The sequence below is a fragment of the Sarcophilus harrisii genome, chromosome 5, assembly GCF_902635505.1.
Source record: "Sarcophilus harrisii chromosome 5, mSarHar1.11, whole genome shotgun sequence".
In the NCBI taxonomy this organism is placed as follows: Eukaryota; Metazoa; Chordata; class Mammalia; order Dasyuromorphia; family Dasyuridae; genus Sarcophilus; species Sarcophilus harrisii.
This window is the reverse complement of record NC_045430.1, coordinates 30,239,186-30,251,448: the sequence shown is the minus strand read 5'-3', so window position 1 is coordinate 30,251,448 and position 12,263 is coordinate 30,239,186. Positions and strand designations below refer to the sequence as shown.

Below are 12,263 nucleotides of genomic sequence, written 5' to 3'. Positions count from 1 at the left end.
ACATCAGTAACAATGTAGCCGGTGAAGGTAACGAGCATAGTTAATGGTCTCTCTCCAGTTTGAGCGCTCCAGGCTCCAGCAAAGGGAGGGGGAGGGGGGGGGGGGGTTGTCTGCTGCTGTTTAAAGGGCTTTCTGAAGTCCTGCAGCGTTGCCACATCAGAGCGGGAGCGCGCTGCTGAAGCCGCTCGGTGAGCAGAAATGCAACAGGCTCCTGCGTCACCGAGAAAACCCACATCCTGCATGTCACGGGCAAACGTGCATGCACACACACCGCCGGGCTAAACAATTCCCGATGTGGGCAGGCGCGCCGGCTCCCTCCCCCACGCCCTCGGCCCGGCGCTGGCCAGCAGCAGCTGCTCCCCCGCGTGCGTGCGCCAGACCCGCCGTCCTTAGCGCCCTGTCCGCTCCCGACAGCGGCTCAGCTAAGGGAGCGTCCGAGGAAAGATGGAGCTCCCCCCTCCCCCCCATCCTGCTTTCAGTTAGCTCCTGAGGGATAAAGGCGGTCTTAGAAAAGAGCATTTCCCGGGAAGTCTCAGGGGAAGGCTGCCCCGTTCTTTGGCTCTGAATCTGTGCTAGCCACAGCAAGTAGGGCAGGGGTAAGATACAGATAAATAAACCCACCACGAAACTTTTTTGTTTTTTCCTTCACTCACTTTCTAGGGAACCTTCCCTTATGACAAAGAATTAAAAAACAATTATCTTCCATCCTCCATCTGGAAGAGAGAAGGTGGCTTCCTAGATCTATTTTAAGAGGCTAGGCTTGGTCATTATCATTTTCCGTGTTCAGTTTGGATTGTTTCGAGGCGCTTGTTTTTCCCCATTTATATTTCTGCAGCCATTGCAAACACTGCAGAACACAGTGAAAAGAGCATTTTTCTGGTCCTGCTGGCTTTGCTTTGAATCAGTTCCTCTAAGTCTTTCCGTGCTTATCTAGACTCTAGACATGAATCCTTGGAGCCAGATTTGGGGAAGATTGGTTGGCCACAAGTCACTCACATAATTGTCAGTCTGGGACAATTATTGTAAATACTTAAAAGCCTCCCGTTCTCTCATCTGTAAAGCGGATGGAAATACACCCAATTGGGTTGTTGTGAAGATCAAATGGAATAAAATATTACAAATCTTAAAGTAATATACAAAGTCATATTTTATATAAAAATATTTTCTATTAAATCCTGGCCATGGGACTCTGGAGTAGTTTTTACCATCTGTAAAAGGAGGGGATTAGTTTAGATCAGGGGAGTCTAAGTAAGACAGGTTTTTGGCTAATTTCAGACACTAGCAATGTGACCTTGGCAACAACCCTTCAGATGGAATGTACCAAATTAAAATGGGATTGGGAAATGTTGAGCAATTTAAATAAAAATTCAATGGGACATAATGTTAGTACCAGGTTTTCTAAGTCAACGTGCTCACCTTGGGTTTTTTATGTACAGTCTAGTGGCCCCATTTCTATTTGAGCTTCACATCATGGGATATGGTCAATCTATAAAGTTACTTCCAGGTTTAAATCTACATTATAATATGAGGGCCCTGAGGTATGGGGAAGAAAAAGGGCTCATTAAATCATGTCTGGAGCTAACTCCCCTTCCCCCCTCTTCCCCCCCCTTCCCCCCACCCCATTTTACAGTTTAGCCTGGAGCAAGCTATGGCTGGTGGTAGCAAAGACCCCACTCTTCTTTTAGTTTCTGGTATAACAAAGGCTCATGTCCAGTACTTAGGCTCAAATGAATGGAACTAATCATTTATGGAACCATAGTCATTGTCAGATTTTAAATTCAGATCCAGGGTCTCTTCTTTTGGTAGGTTTCTACTTCACTGAGAGGCAGTGAAGATTGCAGAATCCTTGCTGAATTAGGAGTTGTCAGACTTAGTTGTGAAACCCCTCCTCAGATATGAAGAGTCTCTTTCCTCATTTGTAAAATAGAGATACTCATACTTGCCTACCTTATATGATGTTTGGGAAGAAAAGACTTTTTAATTACTGAATAAGTGGGAGTGATTCTTTTACAGGGGATTCTTACACTGATGAAGGGTCCAGAAGGGCAGTGAACAAGTCTTTCCTGGGATGAACTCCTAAGAGTTCATGTTCTGTGCACTCTTGGGGCCACAGATGCTGGCCAACAGCCACTGTTCCCAATCAACAATCCTATAGCACAGGTGCTGTTAATATTCCCATATTATAGATGAGGAAAAGGTTAAATGATTTGCTTAGAAAAACAAGATCATTCTGTCTACCTGTTCAGTTCAGTGTCACCTATAAAAATGAGGGGATTAAAAAATGGGGGATCATCTACTTCTGTGTTCCCATCAGTCCTTCTCAAACAAGCCTTGAAGGCTTTTCCCACACATTTGTGTTTGACAATATTGCCCCATTTATAGTTCACTAACTTATTTTTTGAAGGGAGGTGGGGGGGTATAGGTACAGAATGCTACAGACAACTGTTGGAGGTAAACTTTGTCATGGTGCTGCTTAACTGATCTTTGTCACAAGAGGAAGTTCTTTGGGGGCAGGGTGGCTCAGGAAATGACTATAGTTTCAAAAAGTACCACCAATAAGACGAATTATTGGATGTAGAACTAGAAGCACCAATCCTCTCACTTTACAGATGAGGAAGCAGATGCAATGAGATGAAAGGACTTGCTAGTTTGGCACTCCCATGGTCAAAGGAAATAAATAGCAGAGCCAGAATCTGAACCCAGGTTCTTTGACTGCCATTCTGCCTCTACTATCTCCCATTAAATTGTAAACTTCTTGAGACAGTCTTTTGCTTCTTTTTGTATCCCCAGTGCTTTAGCATAGTGCCTAGCACATAGGAAGTGCTGAAGAAATGTTTATTGATTGATTGGATAAATCTTGACATCATCTCATGTCTGGAAATAATTTTGAACTCACTGGGGTTCATATCACCCCTTAGTATATGATTTCAAATATAGACTCTACTGCTCCACCCCAAATAGTGACATGTGAACCGATGAACTCCAATGGAAACATATACTTTGTAATGAAGCCTAAGCTAAACCTCAAACCCCCAAAACCCTAAAGGATTCCGGTAGAAACAGACACATGTGCATTGAAACCTTAACCAGCACCCACCTGATCCCACCGTCCATTCCTCCTCATCCAGCTCCAGAAGGTGCCCAGGGCTGACCCAGGCAAAGCCTGAGAGCTTTGCTTCTCCAGAAAATAAAAATAAAAACTGTCTCTATGACAGGACTGATAAGTTTAATCGAGAAAATAGTAAACCAAGCCCTATTTTTTGAAGTCTATTTCCAAGGTGTAAGTGATTTGACAATCCCTTTTCCGGACCTGGCTCTAACATTTCCTACTCATGATTTCTGATCTCTTTGTTCTTTCTTTCCAGGGCAAATTCAATTCATTTCGACAAAAACATGTTAAGAAACTATTCCGTTCAAAGTGCCTACAGCATTAGGAACTATTGAGATACTGGGAAGTGAGCAAAGGGGAGAGTCTTATATATCATGAAGAATTGGAAGAGGACTTTTTAGGTGAGGGAAGCAAGGAATACTTCAAGGAGGAGGCAGCATCTGAGCTGGGCTCCTCAGGAAGGGACTCTACCAGACAGATATTAGCATATGTCTACTGGTTCAGTGTATAGTTACTGAAACTGGTTACTCTGTGCCTGGAACTGTGCTAAGTGTTAGGGATACAAGCAAAAACACAATTCTTGTCTTCAAGGAGCTTATATTTTAAAGAGAGCTGAAAAGCAAGGGGTTTAGGGGAAGGAGGCAGCAGGCAGTGAAGTCTAGTTCTGACTAGACAAGGGAGGTAGGCATAGAAAAAGAATGGGGGAGAGTGCAACAGAGGAGTGTGGTAAGGTTATTCTGCCCAGTAGGAAATAGCTAGAGTGTCTAGCCTTAGCCAAAAGAATAAGTTTATCTCTTTTATTGAACTGGAAGGGAAGAAAAGAAAATGGATAAGGAATCTGAGAGGGGGAAAAGAGTATCAGGGGGAAATGGAGGAGATTTCCCTTGCAAAGACTTCAACATCAGGGAAGGGAAACCTTCTATCAAAGTGCATTTTCGATCAAATCCCAGCTGGCAAGTGAGCAACTGTGTTCTGGGAAGGAAGCTTGGGAAGCCAGCTAAAGCCTTAGGGCTGTTTGATAGTACAAGACAAAACACACAGTTGTTGGATGCATCCTCCCAGTATTTCTGAACACTTGAGCTCAGTGATCTTGTTTGATCAGACACTGGATGCCAACCAAGAGCCTTGGGAGTTTCATTTGGCATGAAACCAGGGATGGTGAGAAGCCTGTCAAACTCAGATAGCAGGCTTTCCAATACAGCCCAGGTGGGGGTGGGGGCTGCAGATACAGTAGTTTATTTAGATCCAGAAAACAGTGTTGAACCATGTTTTGACTAATATTAATTATTTTCACTTTTTAAAGCAAATCTTTCACTTGTTTTCCTCTTTTTCTTTTGAAGGAAGTGTTTGGAAAAGGTTTAAATTCTTTTTAACACGGCAGGATTTTCCTATAGAAGATTATATTTAGAGCTAGAAAATCATATCCAGTTAAATTTTTCCTTCTTCCATATATGTGATCCCTGAGACTTTAACTATTTAACTATCAAGCCTCTAGGCAATTGTCCAAGACTATAAAAGAAGGTGACAACTTGTCCGGTAGACAAGTACCAGTGCATGGAATTCCCTCATCTGAGAGTTCCCTAGACTAATGAAATCACAGATTTGTCCCTATTCCTATATTATGGATGGAAAAATTGAGTTTCCTACAGGTTAAAATATGAATGGAGCTCCTTTTAGTCCATAATTGAGTTGCCATAATTGAGTAAAAGTTGTAAATCAATTAGGTTTTTATTGTAATTAATAATAGCTAACAATTTTATATGGAGTTAAGGTTTGCAGAATACTTTACAAGTATGAATTCATTTGTCCTCACCAACTTATGATGTCGGTGCTAATATTATCCCCATTTTACAGATGAGGAAACAAGACTCAGCCAGTAAGTGTCTGGGGCTGGTTTCAAAACTAGATCTTCCAGATTTCCAGCTTAGTGCTCTAATCATAGAACATGATTTCAAGGAGCTAAAGGGATAAATGTGCAGTATCACTTACTATCCCTGTGTGAGAAGTAGCATGGCATAAAAATGGAGACTTGGACTGGGTTCAAGACGTGGATTCAAATCTCACCTCTGCTATTTCCTAGCTGAGGTGAGATTTGAATCCACGTTTTGAACCCCTGCTAGTTCCTAGCTGAGTCACCCTGGACAAGTCACTATTTGCTTTTCATCATCTGCAAAAGGAGGGGGTTGGACCAGATGTTTAATAAGGTACCATCTGGCTCTAGATCCATTATCCTGTGATCCAACTTCAGGAACTTCAGGTGTGGAACCTCCCTCCAGCACCTGGAATTTAGAGTCTTCCAGGGTTGCCAGTAGGCCCTGAGAACTCGGTTTATAGTCACAGCTCTGATGCATATAAGAAACAGGATTTGAAATAGAAAGCTGATTCTTTTATCTCTCAGGTATATTTTTCTTTTGCCCATTTTATTTTATAATGGATAAGCATTTTTCTATCCCTCCCATTTTTTCTCCAAATTTAAAACAAACAAAACAAAAACTACTGTGTAAACAAGCATAGTCAAGCAAAACAAACTCTAAAAATGATTGTCTCCTTCTATACCCCGAGTCCATCACCTCTCATTCAGGAGGCAAGCAATAAGTTTCATTATCCCTAGTCTTCTGGGATCATGGGCCATCAGAGTGTTCAAATCTTTCAAAGTTTAGTTTTATAATATTGTTGTTATACAAATCATCTCCCTGCTTCTTCTGGCTGCCATCTGAATCAGTGCCTACAACGAGTCCCCCAGGTTTCTAAGAACCCTTACATTATTTCTTATGGCACAGTTCTATTTGATCACTTTCCTGTACCATAACCTGTCCAGCCATTCACCAATAGCCCTCTTTCTTAGTTTCCAGTTCCCTGCCAGGACAAAAACTACTGCTTGGACCATTATTATCATACCTATGGGTCCTTTCCTCTTCCTTTGATCCCTTTGGGGATATAGACCCAGTGTATTAAAGAGCTAAATTAAGTCTACTGCATTTTATAAACAATAAATCCCAGAATTAGTCTGCAACATTATATTGTTCCCATTTCTTATTTACAAGTGAGAATTCTTAATTCTAGAAAAGTGAAATGACTTGTCCAAGATCATGTCCAAGATCAAGAGATCCATAGCAGGGCCGGGATTGGGATTTGAATACAGACCCCTTCTCTCCCCAACCTTTCCTATTTTCTTCCAATTCTCTTGAAAGTCCATGAATGTGAGTATTTGCTTTTAGGGCTCTGCATCTGTCTCTCCCTTCTTCAGTGTGGACACAGTAGGTGGGAGGACCAAGAGCAGGGCCAGAACTGTTCATTCTTATGTAATTCTGGCACCAAACCACCCTGCCAGCTGGAGCCCTCCCGCCTCTACCCCAGGCCCTCCATGGCAGCAGAGAGGCAGCAGGTGTGAGCAGCAGGGATGGTAACTGGAGAAGGGAGATAGGAGACTCAGCTGCTCTGGCATTCAGGGCTCCTGTCCTGGGTTAACTGCACTTGGTTCAGCCTCCAGTATTGTTCCCTGCTCCTGGCAGAAGAGCAGCTGCTGGTGAAGGCTGGTCAGGCGGGAGAAGGGATCATGGAAACAGGTGGCAAGAATCTGTGTCTCCTTTGATCCAGAGTTCTACAGTCTGGACAGAACTTGGGAAATCTGGCTCTCAGGCCTGCTACAATCAAAGCTTTTGGAAGGGGGAAGTCCTTCCAAATGGGGATTTTTTTGCATGACTAGAAAGTTGGGAATTTGTGGTTCTGATTTTAGTCTTTAGAAAAAAGTGGGATCAAATATTATATTTAGATTTTAGTCATAAAATGAAATCACAGAGGCCACAATCCCTCTATCTTGATGGCTACTTTATAGGCAGGAGATATGGTATATTATTAGACATATAGTAAGTGCTTAATAAATACTTGACTGCTGACCAATTGGCAGTTTTGAGCATGGAGTCATGAATGCTTCAGGTCAAATCAATCTCGGCACTGGCTGTGGGAGCAGGAGAAAAGTCATTAAGTTTCTCATTTGATCCAATTCAGTTCAATAAGTATTTACTGATCTGCAGAGTAGCTAAAATAATGCAGGAGCTTCCTCCCCACCCTTTGAACCTTCACAGACATTTTCTGCCTGCCATACTGAAGTCGGGGGGCCCTGTCTGGGGCATGAGTCATGGGCCTTGGGGTTGACAAGCTTCCTAAATTTCTCCAACCAGGCTGGCACTGAAAAGACTTTTTTGATGCTTTAGAATCTTGCTATCCCCTGAGTAGTCCACCGGTCACCCGCCTCTCCCTTCCCTGCATTGTCATAATGAGGGGCAGGATATAACATCTGATGAAAAGGAGAAATAGGCTGGAACCAATAGCAGAGTTAATATCTGGACAAGCTCTTCGCCTGGATAACGCCAACAGAGGTGAAATGTAACATGAGGAATTATCAGTATTGTAAAAAGCCCTTTTCATGTCCCTACAGGTCTTGAATTCCAGCTGACAGGACTAGTAGAAATCAGTCAAGATACTAAATCCTTTTTAAATCATTCTGTTAATTCATGCTGTGGTTCCCTTATATTTATCATTGTTTTCTATATAGGAATAAATTATTGTCTTATTGTATTGTGTATGGGTTAACTTTTTATTTTCCCTCATTTGGGGGGGGGGATTTTAGATTAGAGCCAAAAATGGAATTATTCCTGGAAGTCAGAGGGATGAGTCAATGAATGTCAGAATGAGTAGCTTCCTTCCTGTGTGAGAAGTGAGACTTCCCCAGAGATAAACTCAGACAAATCTCAATGAGTAATTACACGCCAGGGAGTATGGCACAGCTCATTTTTGCCTCTAAACTTGCTCTTACACCAGCAAATCTGAGAGTGCTATGTGGGTTGTCCCAAGTTATAAGATATTATGGATTAAAATAGCACTTAACCTAAAATAGGACTTTTAAAAGGACCTCTGGGACATCCTGAATAAATGTCAGTTATTTTTATAATCGAGAAACAGTATAGCAGATGCATAGGGGACTGGACTTGAACAGAAAGACCTGAGTTCAAGTTCTCCCTTTGCCATATGTTGGTTGTATGATCCTGGGCAACTCTTCAAAACTATAAGTTACAAGTGAGATTTCTCAATTTTCAAAATCACAATTATGAACTAAAAAATTTCAATATGATTATTTTATAATTGTATATAATTTAACCTCCTTATAATTTTATACCTAATTTCCTATTTTATATTTATGTTTAAGAATGATATGTTGATGGAAACTGAGTGGATGCCCGTGAGTTGGAGAATGGCTGAATGAATTATGATATATGAATGTTATAGATTATTATTGTTCTTTAAGAAATGACCAGCAGGATGATTTCAGAGAGGCCTGGAGAGACTTACAGGAACTGATACTGAGTAAAATAAGCAGAACCAGGAGATCATTGTATATGGCAACAAGATTATATGATGAACAATCCTCTTCAACATTGAGGTGATTCAGACCAGTTGCAATGATCTTGTGATCAAGAGAGCCCTCTACATCCTGTGAGAGAACTGTGGGACCTGAGTGTGGTTCACAATATAGCATTTTCACTCTTTTTGTTGTTGTTTCCTTGCATTTTGTTTTCTTTCTCATTTTTTCTTTTTGACTTGATTTTTCTTGTACAGCAAGATAATTATATAAATATGCATACAGATATTGGATTTAACATAAACTTTTAACATGTTCAACATATATTTGCCATCTAAGGTCGGTGCTGGAAGAAGGAGGGGGGAAATTTGGAACACAAGGTTTTGCAAGGGTCAGTTTTGAAAATAAAAAAAACTTTAATAAAAAAAGAATGATATGTTGCTATTTTATTTCATAAACATTACCCAAATGAATAAAATTTTTAAGAAAAATTTCATTTAGGAATCACATTTCTGATACATATAGAAAGTCAAACCCTCTATAAAGATTAATCATTACATCTAAGAGACATTATGGGTTAGTAGGAAGACTGCTATATTTGCAATCAGAAAAGGTCAAAGTTCATATCCTGACTGATTTGCTAGCTATCACTTAAGCCCTCACCCTCAGTTTTGTTATCTTTATAGTGGGGATAATGATGTGTATAAGTGGGTGGTTGTTGCAAGGATCAGATGGATATAAAGGCTTTGGTAAGTCGGGAGAGCTCTACAGTGTTATCTAACATATACATTATTCTTATATCTGCTTCTCAGTGGAAGCTCTATGCAGGGGTCCTCAAACTACAAGGGCCAGATGCAGCAGCTGAGGACGTTTATCCCCCTCACCCAGGGCTAGGAAGTTTCTTTATTTAAAGGCCCACAAAACAAAGTTTTTGTTTTTACTATAGTCCGGTCCTCCCACAGTCTGAGGGACAGTGAACTGGCCCCCTATTTAAAAAGTTTGAGGATCCCTGCTCTATAGCAAACACATTAGAGTCAGCTTACATTGGCAAGTTTGGGGAGGATAACTGAGACCTTCCCAGTTTCTGTTATAATATTCTTTTCCTTAATGAACCCAGAAGACCAGAAAACATTCTTTTCTCCTCCTTTTAAATTTGATGCTAAAATTATTTCTTCTATGATCTTTGAGATCCCTTCTCCCTTAATGCTGGGATTATGTGATTCTTACTCTCTTCCCCTTAACCGTGAAACAGGGTTCTACACTTACTTTCCTTTCACTCTATTGGTAAAAGTTAAGATTCACTCACAGGAAGCCAAGACATGCAAACTTACTTAAATCACCATGCTTTTGAGGGGTGGATGAGAGATAGGGTCTTGTAGTTTATGCACATGAGTCAGAGAGACCTTGACAAGATTGCTGGGCAGGTGGCTCAAATATTAGACCAATGAATAAAGTGACGCAGGCTAATTGTACAATATTTCAGAGTCCAATTCTTTTTGTACAGCAAAATAACAGTTTGGTCATGTATACTTATTGTGTATCTAATTTATACTTGAATATATTTAACATCTACTGGTCATCCTGCCATCTGGCGGAAGGAGTGGGGGGAAGGAGGGGAAAAATTGGAACAAAAGATTTGGCAATTGTCAATGCTGTAAAATTACCTATACATATAACCTGTAAATAAAAAGCTATTAAAAAATTTTTTTAAATGAATAAAGTGATGGCTATCTTTCTATGATCTCCAGCTGGAATTCCCTTGTACTTCTGTAGTCCACTATTATTACATGGGATTATAGGTACACATACAGTCTACACCAAGGGCACATTGGCTTATTTATCTTAGTTAGAAGGAAGGCTTTCATACAAGAAGTGACATGTAAATAATAACAAACCAATTCTTTTGTTCAGAGGCATTATGTTATGGTGGGAAGACCATTTCCTGACTGATTTGCTAGCTGTCACTTAAACCCTCGCTCTCAGTTTTGTTATCTTTATAATGGGAATAAGAATACCTATAAAAATGCCTTTAGAGAACAAATTCTATCTGAGCAACAGCCTTTCCACAGTAGGTTCAGTTCCTGTTCTTAGGTAGAAATTTGAATTGCAAATATTTATGGTCACACTGGTAACTTCAGAGAAGTTAGAGGTCTCTGCTGTTTTTGCCAAAAAAGCTTCACAAAGTCACATTGATTCTCTGGGTGCCAGCAGGAGGATTTTCTGAATAGAACTTGTCTCTGTTGGAAGAACTTTGGTTCTTACTTAAAAGTTTCGTTTACACATCTGGAAAGCTACTTAACCTGCTCTGTGACTTGACAGCTATGTTAAACAATTAATTGATCAGGCACCCTTCCCATCTGCTGTTGTTTCAAGGAAATGCAATTCAGGGTTTAATTTATAGGCAAATCAGAGAAGACTTTCAAGACCTAGTGTAAGTTTATCATTACTCACGGCATCATCCAGTCTGTTGACATAGAAAGCTGACGCCAATTTATTTTGGACTTCTAGAATTAACACACTCCCTTCCAAGTCACCCATCTCATATTTAAAAAAAATAATAATAAGTTTACCTGAGATTCTATGTATAGCATGGTCTGCAATGTGTTTCCTGGGAGGCTGCCATAAGAAAGACAATCGAAAGCAGAAATGCTCAAGTGAGAGCCGGGAACAGAGATAGATAGAGCTTCATGAAGTGAGGAAGCAGGGAGAGATTTTGCAAATGGGCATACAACTTAGCCCTGACTTCTGCTTTGTCATGGGTTTCACCACCCATTGGGAGAGAATCCCAGCCTGCTGTTACACTGTGTAAAGCCTTTTGCTTGTCCAATTTGTCTCCTTGGGGCCCATCAGCTATGGAAGTTTGGAAGCACACAAGAGACTGTTGGAAGGGAGTCTTGAGAGCTGTACCATTTGGGTTTAGCTGAGATTTTTTCATTCAAGGTACTTGAGGAGGAAATCAAGAAAAAACTATGTTTGGAACTCCCCCATTAGTTTCCTAGAAACTCTCCAGAAATCTGGGATTGGACCTCTGTGCCCCCAAACAGCCCTGGTTTAAATTACAAGGACAACAAATATTTAACTGGGAAGAGAATGTCAGAGAGGTTGATGAGGGCATTCCTTGATAGATCAATCTGATGACTTTTCCAGTGATAACTACTTAGCTTAGTTGACTCTCCCTTTTCTCCTCTCTCCTTTCCCATTTCTTTCTTTCTTTTTTTAAATAGCCTTTTATTTACAAGTTAGATGTATGGGTATCTCCTTTCCCATTTCCCCTTCTTCCTCGTTCCCTTCTCTTTTCCTCTCCCTCTTTTTTCTCCATCCTTCTCAGTCTCTCCCTTTCCGTTTTTCTCTCTTTTCCTTCCTTTCTCTCTCTCTTCTGTCTCTCTGTTTTCCTTCCTCCTTTCCCTCCTTCCTATTCTCTTTTCCCTCTTTTTTCTTTCCCCTCTCTTAATCTCTCTCTTTCTCCCCCCCCTTTCCTTCCTGTTTTAGTTTTTCTCTCTCTTTTTCTTTCTTTCCCCACTTCCTCCTCTCTCTTTCTCTCTCCTCCTGTCTCTTTTTTTCCTTTCCTCCCTCTTTTCCCCTCTTCCCTCTCCTTCCTTTTCATTCTCTCCCCTCTCTTTGAGGGAGCCAGGGACAGTTAATGTGACCCTGGACACAGAAATGGTTGCTGTAAGAGAATCCCCTGGCTACTTGCATGTGCTTGCTAGTGTGTTCTTGGACTATAAAAGTTCTTGAGATATCTATCGGGTACAGGGCAGGGTTCAGAATTTGGAGTCAGGATAACTTGAATGACTC

General features: G+C 40.9%; 1 protein-coding gene across 1 annotated transcript in view; it reads right to left on the bottom strand.

The window, feature by feature from the left end:
- The window catches only part of USP44 (ubiquitin specific peptidase 44), a 64,925-nt gene extending 53,787 nt beyond the window's left edge, over positions 1 to 11,138 (bottom strand). Inside the window, exon 1 of the mRNA XM_031938607.1 lies at positions 11,039 to 11,138. The gene's annotated coding sequence lies outside the window, so the exon portion shown is untranslated. The remainder of the gene's footprint in view (positions 1 to 11,038) is intronic.
- Positions 11,139 to 12,263: the final 1,125 nt, after the last annotated feature.